A 13629-nucleotide genomic window follows, 5' to 3' on the forward strand; every position below is an offset into this window, starting at 1 on the left:
TCCAATACTGTTGGTACTTCACTTGAACCTACTGTATGCCTTAAGGAAATTGACATATGGTAGAGATATAACCACAACTGACGAATATTGTATTATATACCATCTACCAAGAGTCTATTAAACCTTAGGCATACATAGGTTTAACACACCTTTATCCCATACTGACCAGATACTAGACTATTAATACCTGGTTACTAAACCAAAGGAGATTGAACATCATAGTGTTCCCTACTCCTTTATTCCTATATAAATTCCAACACCTACAAAGGTGATTGAGGAATCCAAATCTGCGTCGTTGCTTTTTAACCACCATTATTTTAAAGGATTTATATTAATAAATGATTTTTTAACTATGTCATAACACATCAAATCAGGGGAATTGAGTGCCCATAACTGGTTTACTGGTCCTGTTGTAGTTCTTTCCTAAATATATCCGTGTGAATATTGAAACACAAATCAACATATAACAATAAATCCAAATATTTAACATGTTGAAGGTGATAATCATAAGTGAATTTAAGATGCAAATCATTGATATTTAGAGTTGCAATAAAAGATAAAAGTTTGGTGACATTCCATCCCAAATCAAAATAAGATCATCAATAAATCTCTTATAAAAAATAAATGTGATTTCTGAAAGGGTTTCCATCTCTAAAACCAGAGACAGAACATAAAACACAGACAAAGCTCAGTTTTTAGCACATCCAGTGAGACTCATACACGGTACTGTACAGTGCCTAAATATATATGTATAAATATCTAATAAGTACTTATTAGATATTTATACATATATATTTAGGCACTGTACCGTGTATGAGTCTCACTGGATGTGCTAAAAACTGAGCTTTGTCTGTGTTTTATGTTCTGTCTCTGGTTTTAAATATATATTGCCATGCTCAGAAGCACTCCTCTGTGACACTCATATGCTTATATATATGTTGTGGTCATTTTGGGGGTTCAATAGGAGCTTGTTAGGTGTCCAGTATGTTTTAGGGTTTCCATCTCCAAACATGTGGAATGACTCCCACCAACCCATTAATAGGTTGGCAAAAGAGGGGGAAAAACTAGTGCCCATCGCCGTTCCACGTGTTAAAAAGATACAAAGATAAAAAGATTAAAAAAAAGATCAAAAAGAAAATAATTGTGAATGGAAAAAGTGAATGGAATCTAAAATAAAAGTGCATTGTGCATGTGAAATAGGTGACCATTCCAAAAAATATCTGACAGCTGTCATCCCCTGCATATGTTCAATAATAGTATACAAGGACGTAACTTCCAATGTTACCCAGATGTAGGAACACTTCCAATGGATTTTCTGGAGTTTCTTAATCAAATCACCGCAGTCTAAAATGAATGATGATAATTTACGTACTGGCGGTTGAAGGAAAAAATCAACATAATAAGAAACTGTAAGGAAACGGGGGACACGTTCCCCGCGGCGTGTGTCCCCCCTAACTGGACGGACTCCCACAGTGACCACCTCCGGATTACCCCGTCAGTTCTCCACTCGCGGCGGCTGTACGCTATTGCCTTTCCCGCCTTCTGTAGCGCACGCTACCGCACTTCTGGGTCGCACACGCAGGATTTACAGGGCGTGCGCGCACCCAACCTTCTATCCCTCAGCCTCGCAGGGGAGGACCCACCTCCCGCCCATCGCGGAATGCTTCGCCTCACATCCCAGCCACACAACTGGTTTCCTCCTCCACTCGTCCCCTGTACCTATCCCTGGAACAGCCAGGACACACCTTCGCTACTCCTCTGTCATTCATTGGTCAGCCGCCCTTTATTACCCCAGTCCTTTCTCTCCTTCCTCACTCTGCATAAGTTCTTGTAGCCTTGTGCTGTTTGGAGTTCTGTGCCTGGTTCTCTTCTCTGTTTCCAGTTTGTGTTCTGATTCGGCTCGTCTGCGTACCCTCTCTGGCTTTGGACCCAGGCTCCCTTTTGACTTCATTTACCTCACTGACACCTGGACTTGGCTACAGACTACGACTTTGCTATTCTCCCTTACCTCGACCCATGGCTTACGGACTCACTTATTGGACCTCTGGCGCCCCGGACTCGGCAAGTACCTAACCATTCTTCTCTCACAGACCCAGCAACACACTCTACCACACTCCGGGCACACCCTCTCTGCTGTGGGTGTGTGATATACTCTCTACCCACCTCAGTACTGGGGACTGGTCTGGTCTGCGGCCAGCACAGCGTTACATTATGCAGAGCCCACCAACAGCAGACCCCCCTAAGGTGGCCCAGGCGGTGACCACGGAGCATTTGCAGTACCTGAGCAACCAAGTAGCGGCCGTGGCTCAGCAGCTTTCCAATATCTCTCTCCAGGAAGCCCGGCCGAGGACACTCCCTGTCCAGGATGGCGCGTTCACCTCGGAACCACGTATTCCCGCGCCTAACCGATACGCTGGAGATCTGCTCACTTGTCGAGGATTCCTGAACCAGTGTGACATCCAATTCGAGTTGTTCCCGTCTCGTTTTCCCATAGACCGCTCCAAGGTAGCTTACATCTACGCCCTTCTGACCGGTAATGCACTTGCCTGGGCCTCACTTACCTGGGAACTCAGACCTGAAATTACCCAAGACTTCCATAGGTTCCAGCGTGGATTTCAACAGGTCTTCGACACTCCGGCCTGTAAGGAGTCCGCTGCTTCCTCTCTGCTTCATCTCTCCCAGGGTCACAGGTCGTAGCAAGATATGCGCTGGAATTCCGCACTATCATCGCAGATATGCGCTGAAACGACGAAGCTTTTTCGGCAGCCTTCTGGCAGGGTTTGGCCGAACCCCTAAATGATGACCTGGCCGCCAACCCCCGACCCTCCTTGCAGGAAGACCTTATAGCTCTGTGCATCCGTGTTGACCAGCGGCTCCAGGAGACGTTAATAATGCCAGCGTCCCAGGTTAATGATGTCCATCTCCATTTCACCTAGAATTCCTCCGTCTGCCATGCTGGCTCTTGACACCCCAGAGCCTATGCAGATTGATAGCCAACAACTCGGTTCCGCTGAGAGAATTTGCCGTAGGAACGAAGGAATTTGCTATTATTGCGGCTCTCCTGATCACCTAGACGACACAGTCCCCTGAGACCAGGAAACGAGAAAACCCAGTGAGTTTTGAGGGGCTTTTCCTGGGTATCATCTCCTCTCGCCCCTCTCTCAAAGAAGAACTCCCCAAGAGAATTCTACTGCCCATCGTCCTCGAAGCCCTCAACGTCCGGTTATCGGCCCCCGCATTCATCGATTCCGGGTCTGGTGACAATTTTGTGGATCAGAACTTCACGGTCAAGAATTGAATTCCTTTGACCAGGAAGAGGGTACCCATTGGTCTCGAAGCCATAGACGGACGACCCATACAACCAGCTTTCATCTCCTTGGAGACTCCCCTTCTCACGCTTTCCAAAACGGACAGCCACACGGAGCAAATCTCCTTTAACATCTTCCACTCCCCCACGGCCCAGGTCATCCTGGGATTGCCTTGGCTCCAGCTACACAATCCACGTATTCACTGGATGGACCGATTGCCCATTCAGTGAACTTCCTCCTTGAAGGTTCCTGAGGAGCCTTCCGTGACCACCCTCGCAGGCCTTGAAACTTCCATTCCATCTCCCTCTACTCTCCCCGAAGTATACCTCGATTTCAGGGATGTCTTTAATAAAACACAGTCCGAAGTACTTCCGCCACATTGCTCGTTTGACTGCCCCGTTGAGCTGATTCCCAAAGCCACTCTTCCTAGATCTAAGTCCTACCCACTCTCTTTGCCTGAGACTGAAGCTATGTCTCCGTTTATTCAAGAGAATCTCAAAAAAGGATTCATCTGAAACACTACCTCCCCGGCCGGTGCCGGATTCTTTTCCGTAAAGAAGAAAGATGGTTCTTTGAGACACTGTATTGACTACCGTCACCTCAACAAAATCACAATTAAAAACGATATCCACTTCCTCTTTTCTCAGAACTGTTCGACAGGCTACAGAGAGCCAATATATTTTCCAAACTCGGCCTTAGGGGGGCGTACAATCTGATTCGCATCCGAGAGGGCGATGAGTGGAAGACTGCCTTCAACATGCGCAGCGGTCATTATGAATACCTTGTGATGCCCTTCGGCCTCTGTAACACCCCGGCCGTATTCCAAGAGTTCATGAATGAGATCTTTCGGGACGTTCTGAATATTTTCGTTATTGTATATCTGGATGACATTCTTATCTTTTCCAGGAGCCTGGAAGAACATATCCGCCACACCAGGGTAGTCCTTTCTCGCCTCCGCGCCAACAGGCTCTATGCTAAGATGGAGAAGTGCCTCTTTCATCAATCTACCACAGCCTTCCTTGGCTACATTATTTCTGGTAAAACTGAAGGCAGTCCTGGATTGGCCACAACCTAATTCCCTGAAAGCTATCCAACGTTTTCTCGGGTTTGCGAATTATTACCGGAAGTTCATCCGCAATTTTTCTACTTCAGTTGCACCCATTACCGCCCTTACTAGGAAATGGCCGATCCTTCCATATGGACCCCTGAGGCCTTTGAGGCCCTCAAAAAGGCTTTTATTTCTGCTCCTATTCTTCGCCACACAGATACTTCCCTCCCCTTCACTCTCGAGGTTGACATCTCTGATACCGGAGCTGGCGCAGTACTGTCACAAAGGTTTTCTCCCCAAGACAAGCTCCCTCCCTGTGGCTTTTTTTCGAAGAAATTCTCCCCGGTCGAGAGAAATTATGACGTCGGTAATAGGGAGCTCTTGGCGATTAAGTTAGCTCTACAAGAATGGAGGCACCTTCATGAAGGCATGAGAGAACCGGTAGCCATACTCACTGACTATAAAAATTTGCTGTATATCGAGGTGGCCTGCCGTCTGGGGTCGCGTCAAGCTTGCTGGGCATTATTTTTTTCTCGCTTCAATTGCACTATCTCTTACATTCCAGGCACCAAGAATATTAAAGCTGATACTCTTTCACGTCAGTTCACCACTGATAGAGAAGTCCAACGAAATAACCAAAACCATTTTAACCTCTAAGTGCATTATCTCCGCCAATTCATTTGACATCTTGGATAAAGTCGTGAAAGCCCAGGCTCACATCCCCAGCAGGTTAGAGGTACCAGAGGGACTCTTGTATGCCGCCCCATGCTTTCTTCACAAGATCCTGGAATGAGGTCTGTCATGAGAGAGAGGATTTGGCCCGGAATTAAAGGGGTTACACCCCATTTGGCCACCCTCTACTCTCACCTGGGAAGCAAGGGGTTAACTGGACTGGGGTCCAGTAATGTGTTTTTGCCTTGCTTCAGCCATCCAACTTTTTATTCCCCTGTATAAATGTATTGTTTCTGTGTCAGTGTCTGCACCACACACACACTGGGGCTTAAGGGGTTAATGAGCTGCAGTTTAAGAAAATACAAATATGTGTGGTGTCTTTTCAGAAATATCTGGGCTTCAAAAGGCTTGATTGAAGTTGGGTGTGAAAAGTACAGAGAGGTATGTTAACACATATTGCTGGTAGAGACAGGTAAGGGCAATGTCTGGGGCATTGGGTGTGAAATATAGCACCTGTGACAAATGTTCGCTACACACGAGGCCCAGCTTCAAACGATTGCTTGACAAGGGGTTATGGAGGCCAGGGGTGCGGTTACCCAAGGAGATATCAGAATGAGTGACCTTATTAAATATAAGAATATTATGAGATGTCCTCGGCTGAACGTGCTAAAAATTACATATGTGTAACCAGGGGACCGAGCCGCAAATAACGATTACAGACACACGATGTCTAGCAGGTCCTAAGAGACAAATATTAATATCTCTCTTAATTTTAGTATTACACAGTAATATTTAGTCTCGTTGGGGATGTCATGCGTGCCGGAATGTATTAATATGTTTCGCATGCCAGTAAGTAACACTGAACTGAAGTTATGAAGTTATTTAGATAGGAAAAGCAGTTTTTTAAACGTCCTTGGGTGGGAGGAGTTTTACCCTGTGGAAAACTGTCAACCTCACCACTGATTTATGACAGGGACTGGGTTTAGGTTGTGTTCAATGGGAAATAATTGTATAAGAACCAGGCTCAGCCTATGGCTATTGTTTTTCATGTCTTTGTGAGTTTCAAGATTGCTGCATGAACTGCTAATTAGGATTTTCTGATTATTTCATCATTCCAACTTTAAGTAAGTGCATATTTTGTTTGTTATTTGTATATCTCGTGTGTTCCCCTTTTTCCAGGAATAAATTATATTTTATCATATCTAAGCCTCGTTCAGTTCAACCCAGTTATATTTTTGGTGTGTATTATTAATAGCCTGTCACAAAGTTACCGTCACAGGCGTTATTAATAAAACTGGTGGCAGCGGCGGGACTGAACTGGACCTATATTACAGTGTTCTGAGGGACTCTGTAATATAGTGGGAACTCGAGAGTAATTGCGAGTTCCTGGGACTAAAGATATTGAACACACAGTGAACAACATATAACACAAGATATGGCACCTCCTCACTGTTCCCCTACTTGCCTCCAGAACCAAAGTGCCGGCCATCCGTGTGACTGGAGCCGAGCACCGAGACCGGAGGAGTGTATCAAGTCAGCGCGGGGACCAGCAACCGGCAAGGCTGAGAGAGAGGCGGCGATCGGTGAGCATGAAACCCGGCAGGCTGAGCAAAGATCCACAGCTGCAGCCGCTGTAACCACCAAACCGCCCAGAGCGCAGGGAATGGACCCAGCTCCGGGACGGCAGAGACTTGTGGAGGGAGCGGGCGATCGCGGAGACCCCAAGAGTTTTACAACCGGAGAGGTAACGGCCGTTGCGGCGGCCAGTCCATTTTCCCTGGAAGAGCTTTCACTGTTGTCTACGTGGGGAGGGATGTGGTCCCAGGCGGAGCGGAACGAGCTCCTGAAGCTGGCGTTGTCCCGACCCACTTACCCCCTCCCTGTGCCCGGCGCTCAAGCAACTCCGCCCTGGACTCAGCAGCCTCTTGCGGGGGGTAGTCCACCGGCAGCGGAGATGCTCTGGCTGAAGCGGCGGTGTTACCACTGCCACAAAGTGGGCTACAATAAAGCCCAATGCCCGGACCGTGCGCGGCCGGGCAAAGAAGCCCCTCAGGGCCAGCGCTCATGACCTGCGGAAGAGATGACCCCGTTAGCGGCGGATAGCGGCGGCCATCCATCAGATCCCAGCAGCGAACCGGCGGCGGCGGAGAAGAAGCCGCCATTCCGGCATCCTGCCAGCGGCAATTTTATTTGGGGGGAGGGTTGGGGTGTGCGGGAGCTGGGTGTGTCACATTGTTTGGCAGAGTCTGCGATTCCCAGCAATGACTGGAGCCCCACAATCCACGCCGGTGACCCTGCACCAAAGCCGGGTACTGTTGCGGCAGCTACCCGGGGCTTGCCCATGGCGGCGATGGCGGCGGAAGAGACGCGATTCCGGCAAAGTGCCGGAGCCCTTTCAGAGTGGGGGGGAGGGACAGGGATTGTGGGAGGGGGTTATTTTACCTGGTTTGGCGGGAGCCGTGTTACTCTACAAAGACCTGGGACCCTTGTCCTGCACCATTTTACCTGTACCAAGCCCGAGCGCTGTTGCGGCAGCGGCCCGTTGCTGCCCGGCCCAGATGATGCCAGCAGCGGCCTGCTTTGGTGCAGGGTCACCGGCGTGGATTGTGGGGCTCCAGTCATTGCTGGGAATCGCAGACTCTGCCAAACAATGTGACACACCCAGCTCCCGCACACCCCAACCCTGCAATCGGGACCAATGAAGGCGGCGGTCTCTGCGGGGACCAGCGAGGTAAGCCAGACCAAGTCGCAGACCCTGACTTATTTTTTCCTATGACTGTACCCTGTAGTTTCACTATAGGGGTGACCGGGGGGTGGCAGGAGATAGGGGCACCAGGGGAGGGGAAGGAAGGGCAGCTTGTAGGGCAGCCAGGCTTCCCCATTACCTTGGCAGAGCATCAGGGGGACTCTCAGTTAAGAGCCCCCCTGTTGCAGCCTTGCTTTGGGCTGGAGGTATCCGGGGCAGTGGCACAGTTAGGCCACCCCAGGATCACCTACCAGCCAGGCGCTAAGGTGGGTGCATCTGCACCATCAACCCTGAGCTCATCCCCGGTAATGGGGAGGCAGTGTCAGGGAGATGGCCTCACTCAGGTGTCCCTAGGATCCAGGTTAGGATTAGCTAGGGAGAAGCGGAGTGAGGGAAGGCTGCAGGTAGGTAGCCAGCATCAGATCTCAGTGGGAGAAGAAGGGCTAGTGGTAGCTGGGGAGGGAAAGCAGCAGGTATGGCAGCTAGAGTTCCCCATTACCCTGGCAGAGCACCAGGGGGTTTCTCAGATCAGCAACCCCCTGTTGCAGCCTGACTATGGGCTGGTGGTATCATGGGCAGTGGCAAGCTTGTGCCACCCCAGGATACCTGCCAGCCAAGAGCTAAGGTGGTTGCATCTGGAGAGATGCCCCTGAGCTCATCCCTGGTAAGGAGGAGACAAGGTCAGGGAGGTTGGTGTATTCAGGTAGTTTCAGTGTCTGGGTTAGGATTGCCTAGGTGGGAGCGGAGTGCAGGTAGGCTGCAGGGAGGTAAGCAGCAGGAATCATCAGCAGGGGCTGAGGTGATGGGCCTAGGGGAGGCTAGGCAGGGAGACACTGTGGAGCAGGGGGAGATAGGTCAGTGGGGTGTCAGGCAGCTGGCAGAAGCTAGGGATGGGCCAGGTAGGCAGGAGGTCCCTTGTTCTGAGTTACCCAAAGTGACCCCCCTGACAGATCCCCCAGGGTTCCCAGAGGTACAGCAGAGGGTTCTGTCCCCAGGGCAGCCAAGGGTAGCTACAAGGAGGAAGGGCAGCACAGTGGAGTGGAGAGGAGTGATGCGGGCCTTAGTAGCAGTGGTAGTAGCAGGTGCTTGTTTCCTGGCCTTCAGTTTTGAGAGGGCAGGGGCAAAGCACCTGGGTACCAGGGACCCCAGTACAGGATACTGGGAGATTGCTTTGTCCCAGGGGGCACAGGAGATGGTAGGAGTCAGCACCCCAGGTGGTTTCTGGATTCCAGAAGTGATGCCACTCGGGGTGGGGACTGCCCTAGAGGCAGGGAGGAGAGACAAGGGTATAGCGGAGCAGCTACAGGTGGGCACATGGCCGGGGCAGGCAGGGTCCCTACTGGATAGTGACATAGCTCTTTCGCAGACTTGGTTGACAGGAAAGGGATGGTCGGTGCTTGATAGCTGGTCTCTTGCTGGTGTAGAGACATGCCAGTCTCTGGGCAGTATGCAGCCTGGTCTGCAGAGGTGCCCCTTCAAAATGGGCTTGGTTCACCAGGCACTAGGTGGGGGACAGAGGGTGGCAAAGGAGAGTGCCCGGCAGCCATGGTGGTGCCCTGCTCAGCAGGATCTGGACTTCACTGTCCACTGTGGCCAGGGCAATGTACTGGACAATGCCGAAGGACAATTTTGCCAGGCCAATCCCTCAGGACTTATTGAGTGCTTCAAGGACGCCAGTGGTGTCCCAGTGGCAGGGAAGGTAGCTGGGTCACAGGGACCCATTGATCAGGGGAGGTGTCATGAGAGAGATGATTAGGCTCGGGATTAAAGGGGTTACACCCCATTTGGCCACCCTCTACTCTCACCTGGGAAGCAAGGGGTTAACTGGACTGGGGTCCAGTAATGTGTTTTTGCCTTGCTTCAGCCAATCCAACTGTTTATTCCCTTGTATTCCCTTGTATAAATGTATTGTTTCTATGCCAGTGTTTGCACCACACACACACTGGGGCTTAAGGAGTTAATGAGCTGCAGTTTAGGAAAATACAAATATGTGTGGTGTCTTTTCAGAAATATCTTGGCTTCAAAGGCTTGATTGAAGCTGGGTGTGAAAAGTACAGAGGGGTTTGGTGTATGTTAACACATATTGCTGGTAGAGACAGGTAAGGGCAATGTCTGGGGCATTGGGTATGAAATATAGCACCTGTGACAAATGTTCGCTACACACGAGGCCCAGCTTCATTGCTTGACAAGGGGTTATGGAGGCCAGGGGTGCGGTACCCAAGGAGATATCAGAATGAGTGACCTTATTAAATATAATGTTCAATGGGAAATAATTGTATAAGAACCAGGCTCAGCCTATGGCTATTGTTTTTGGTGTCTTTGTGAGTTTCAAGATTGCTGCATGAACTGCTAATCAGGATTTTCTGATTATTTCATCTTTTCAACTTTAAGTAAGTGCATATTTTGTTTGTTATTTGTATATCTCGTGTGTTCACCTTTTTCAAGGAATAAATTATATTTTATCATATCTAAGCCTCGTTCAGTTCAACCCAGTTATATTTTTGGTGTGTATTATTAATAGCCTGTCACAAAGTTACCGTCATAGGGTCACACTTCCAGATCGGCTGGTCACCCGGGTTTCAAGAGGATTCTAGATTTGATCAGATGTACCTTCTGGTGGTCGAATAGAAACAGTGATATTCAGGACTTCACGAAAGCTAATATGCGCACAGAGTAAGTCCAGTCGACACAAGCCATCGGGTCTTCTTCTACCCCTTCCCATCCCTGAACGTCCTTTGACGCATATATCTATGGACTTCATTGTGGAACTTCCACCCTCCAAGGGTATGAATACCATTCTCGTAGTAGTGGACAGATTCTCAAAACAGGCACATTTTGTCCCCCTTAAGGGTCTTCCTAATTCTTCCATGTTGGCCGATGTATTCACGAAAAAGATCTTCAGGCTTCACGGGATTCCTCATTCTATTGTTTCGAACAGGGGCACACAATTTATTTCTGGCGGGCATTCTCCCAAAAGCTCGGCATCTCTCTCCTGTTTTCCTCGGGCTATCATCCCCAGACCAACGAGCAAACTGAAAGAATGAACCAGTTATTGGAACAATTCCTGAGGTGTTTCGTGTCTGAATCCCAAGACAACTGGGTCGAATTATTACCTTGGGCGGAGTTTGCTATCAATTCCCTCAAGAACGAATCTACTCAGGAGTACCCCCTTTTTCGTTATTTTGGTTTTCATCCCAGTCGCCTCCCCTTCTCCCCCATCCCATTTGGTGTTTCGGATGCTGATGCTCGGGTTGCTAACCTACAAGCCTCCTGAGAAGGACTCAAAGGGTATTGCTGGGCGCTGTTCTAAAACAAAAAAATCAAGAAGATCGGCACCATCAAAAGGCACCGGAATATAGGCCGGGAGACAGAGTCTGGCTTTCCTCCAGAAATATTAAGGTCAAGTCACCTTCCTCAAAATTGGCACCCCGCTTCTTGGGACCCTTCAAGATCCTTGCACGAGTAAACCCGGTAGCTTTTCATCTCCAGTTACCACTATCCATGAAAATCTCCACGGTCTTTCACGTCTCTCTTGTGAAACCGTTCGTTCAGAATGCTCACTTTTCTGATCGCCCACTCAGACCCAATCCTGTCACTATTCAGGGGCAGCAAGAATTTGTGGTATAATCCATCCTTGATTCCCGACTCACCAAAGGCAAGCCACAATTTCTCGTTCATTGGAAGGGTTGCGGGCCTTAAGAGCGATCTTGGGTGCTTCTCCACCACTCAAGCGTTTCCACCAGAAGCCATGTAAGAATTGTACGGAGTTCAATCTTCAGGAGGGGGGTACTGTAAGGAAACGGGGGACACGTTCCCCGCTGCGTTTCCCCCCTACCTGGACTGACTCCTGCAGCAGCTGCCTCCGTATTACCCCATCGGGTCCCCACTCGCGGCGGCTGTACTTAAAAATGATTCAAAGCACCCTCAGTAAACATTCAGATGGTAGGGGGATAGTTCCCAAAACAGAAAAAGTAACAATAGTGCAATATTGCTTTATATAACATGGAATTCAAAAGTAATACACTCAAAAGCAGTGATGCAAAATAAGTTTTGTGACCACCCATGTCAGAAGCAGAGTCTGCATCCAGCTGCTGCACACACTCCCTGTTCTATGGATGCATCAACCGTTACGGCACTTCCAGGTATAACGTCATCAAATGGAGGTACAAGCAGGAACTGAAACTGGTAATCTCTACAGCACAGAGATATTTCAAAAACTGATCACACCCTTTGCGTATCACTCCACAAGCTTCCTCAGAGGCTGAGCTGTTTGCTGAGGGTACCTTGAATCATCTTTAAATTGGTTACTTGTACAACCACAAAGCCTGATTACCTCACTTAACATGTGAGGGAGATACCTCTACACCTGGTTTATATCAGTTAAAGTGATCTCACAGAGTTACACTATATTCTCTCTATTGTTATTTTTTTACACATACCCCTGTAGAATATTTGCGCTCCGGATTTCATTTCCCTATATGTCAGGCACTAAAGGGGTTCATACATAAAAATACACGACTTAACCCGTTGTCTACTTTAGTGTCTAGTAAAGCATTGCAATGTAATGCTTTACTAAACGCTATGCAGGTAATCCCCACCCCCACATTATGGGCAAAAGTCCTATTAGTGGGAAGCGGAATATGTGTTCACGGATGAGAATGTCATATACTGTATACTGAGCATATTGAGCTATGGCTGGATATATAGATGACATTCTGATAATTTGTAAGGGCACAGAGGTACACTTACAGAATGTGTTACAATTTTGAATAACAATTCATTAAATCTCAAATTAACTTCTTAGTTTAACATTAAAAGCATCACCTTCTTGGATTTACAAATTGAGAAAGATTCTAACTACAGTATGAGATTCAAACATCAGTTTACTGTAAGAAAACCTCTATAAACAGCTTACTGTCTGCATCTAGTCAACACCGTAGGTCACTAATTAAGGGCATCCCTACAGGGCAATACCTACGTCTGAGAAGGAATTGTTCGGCAATTCAAGAATATAAGAAACAGTCAGACGAATTAAGAACAAGGTTTCTTGAAACGGGATGTAAGTCCAATGACTAAAAAATAGTATACAATAAGGAAAAAAACAGTGACAGGGAGAATTTTCTAATGGTTAAAACTAGACCAGCAGATACGCTGTATTGGTATGTACAGTCAAAGGTGGAATGAAATCAAATCTATATTTTCTAAGTATTGGCATATTTTGCGATCAGATGGTGATTTAGCAAAAGTTTTGAAAACAACACCAAGTACGACAAGTAGACGGTCGAGAAACCTTAAGGATGATCTTGTTCACAGTCATTACCAGAAAATAACAGTCAAAACATGGCTTACACCGCCATTAAAAGGCTCATATCAGTGTAACAATTGCAAAGCCTGTCACTATATGGTGAATACGAAAACCTTCAACAATTACGATAAGACCAAATCGTATGACATCAGACATCTTATAACATGTAGGACATATAATGTGATTTATCTTATTGAATGCCAATGTGGACTCAGATATGTTGGTAAAACGATTTGCAAACTGAGACGTAGAGTATTGGAACATGTCAATTCTGTTAGTAACGAACTGGATGTACCAGTGACACGGCATATTAACTTTCTACATAATGGGGATGTCAAATGCTTGCATTTTTGTGACATAGATCATATGAAAAATAATCTAAGAGGAGGCGATATTGATTTGAAGATACTTAAAAAAAGAAGCTGAATGGAACTATTGTTTAAAAACAAGAAGTCATTGGGACTTAATGAGGGTTTCACCTTCAAACCATTCATTTAATAAACACTCATTCTATATTCTTTATCCTCCAGATCTATGCCTAACATCAGAC

The sequence above is a fragment of the Ascaphus truei genome, chromosome 1, assembly GCF_040206685.1.
Source record: "Ascaphus truei isolate aAscTru1 chromosome 1, aAscTru1.hap1, whole genome shotgun sequence".
NCBI lineage: Eukaryota > Metazoa > Chordata > Amphibia > Anura > Ascaphidae > Ascaphus > Ascaphus truei.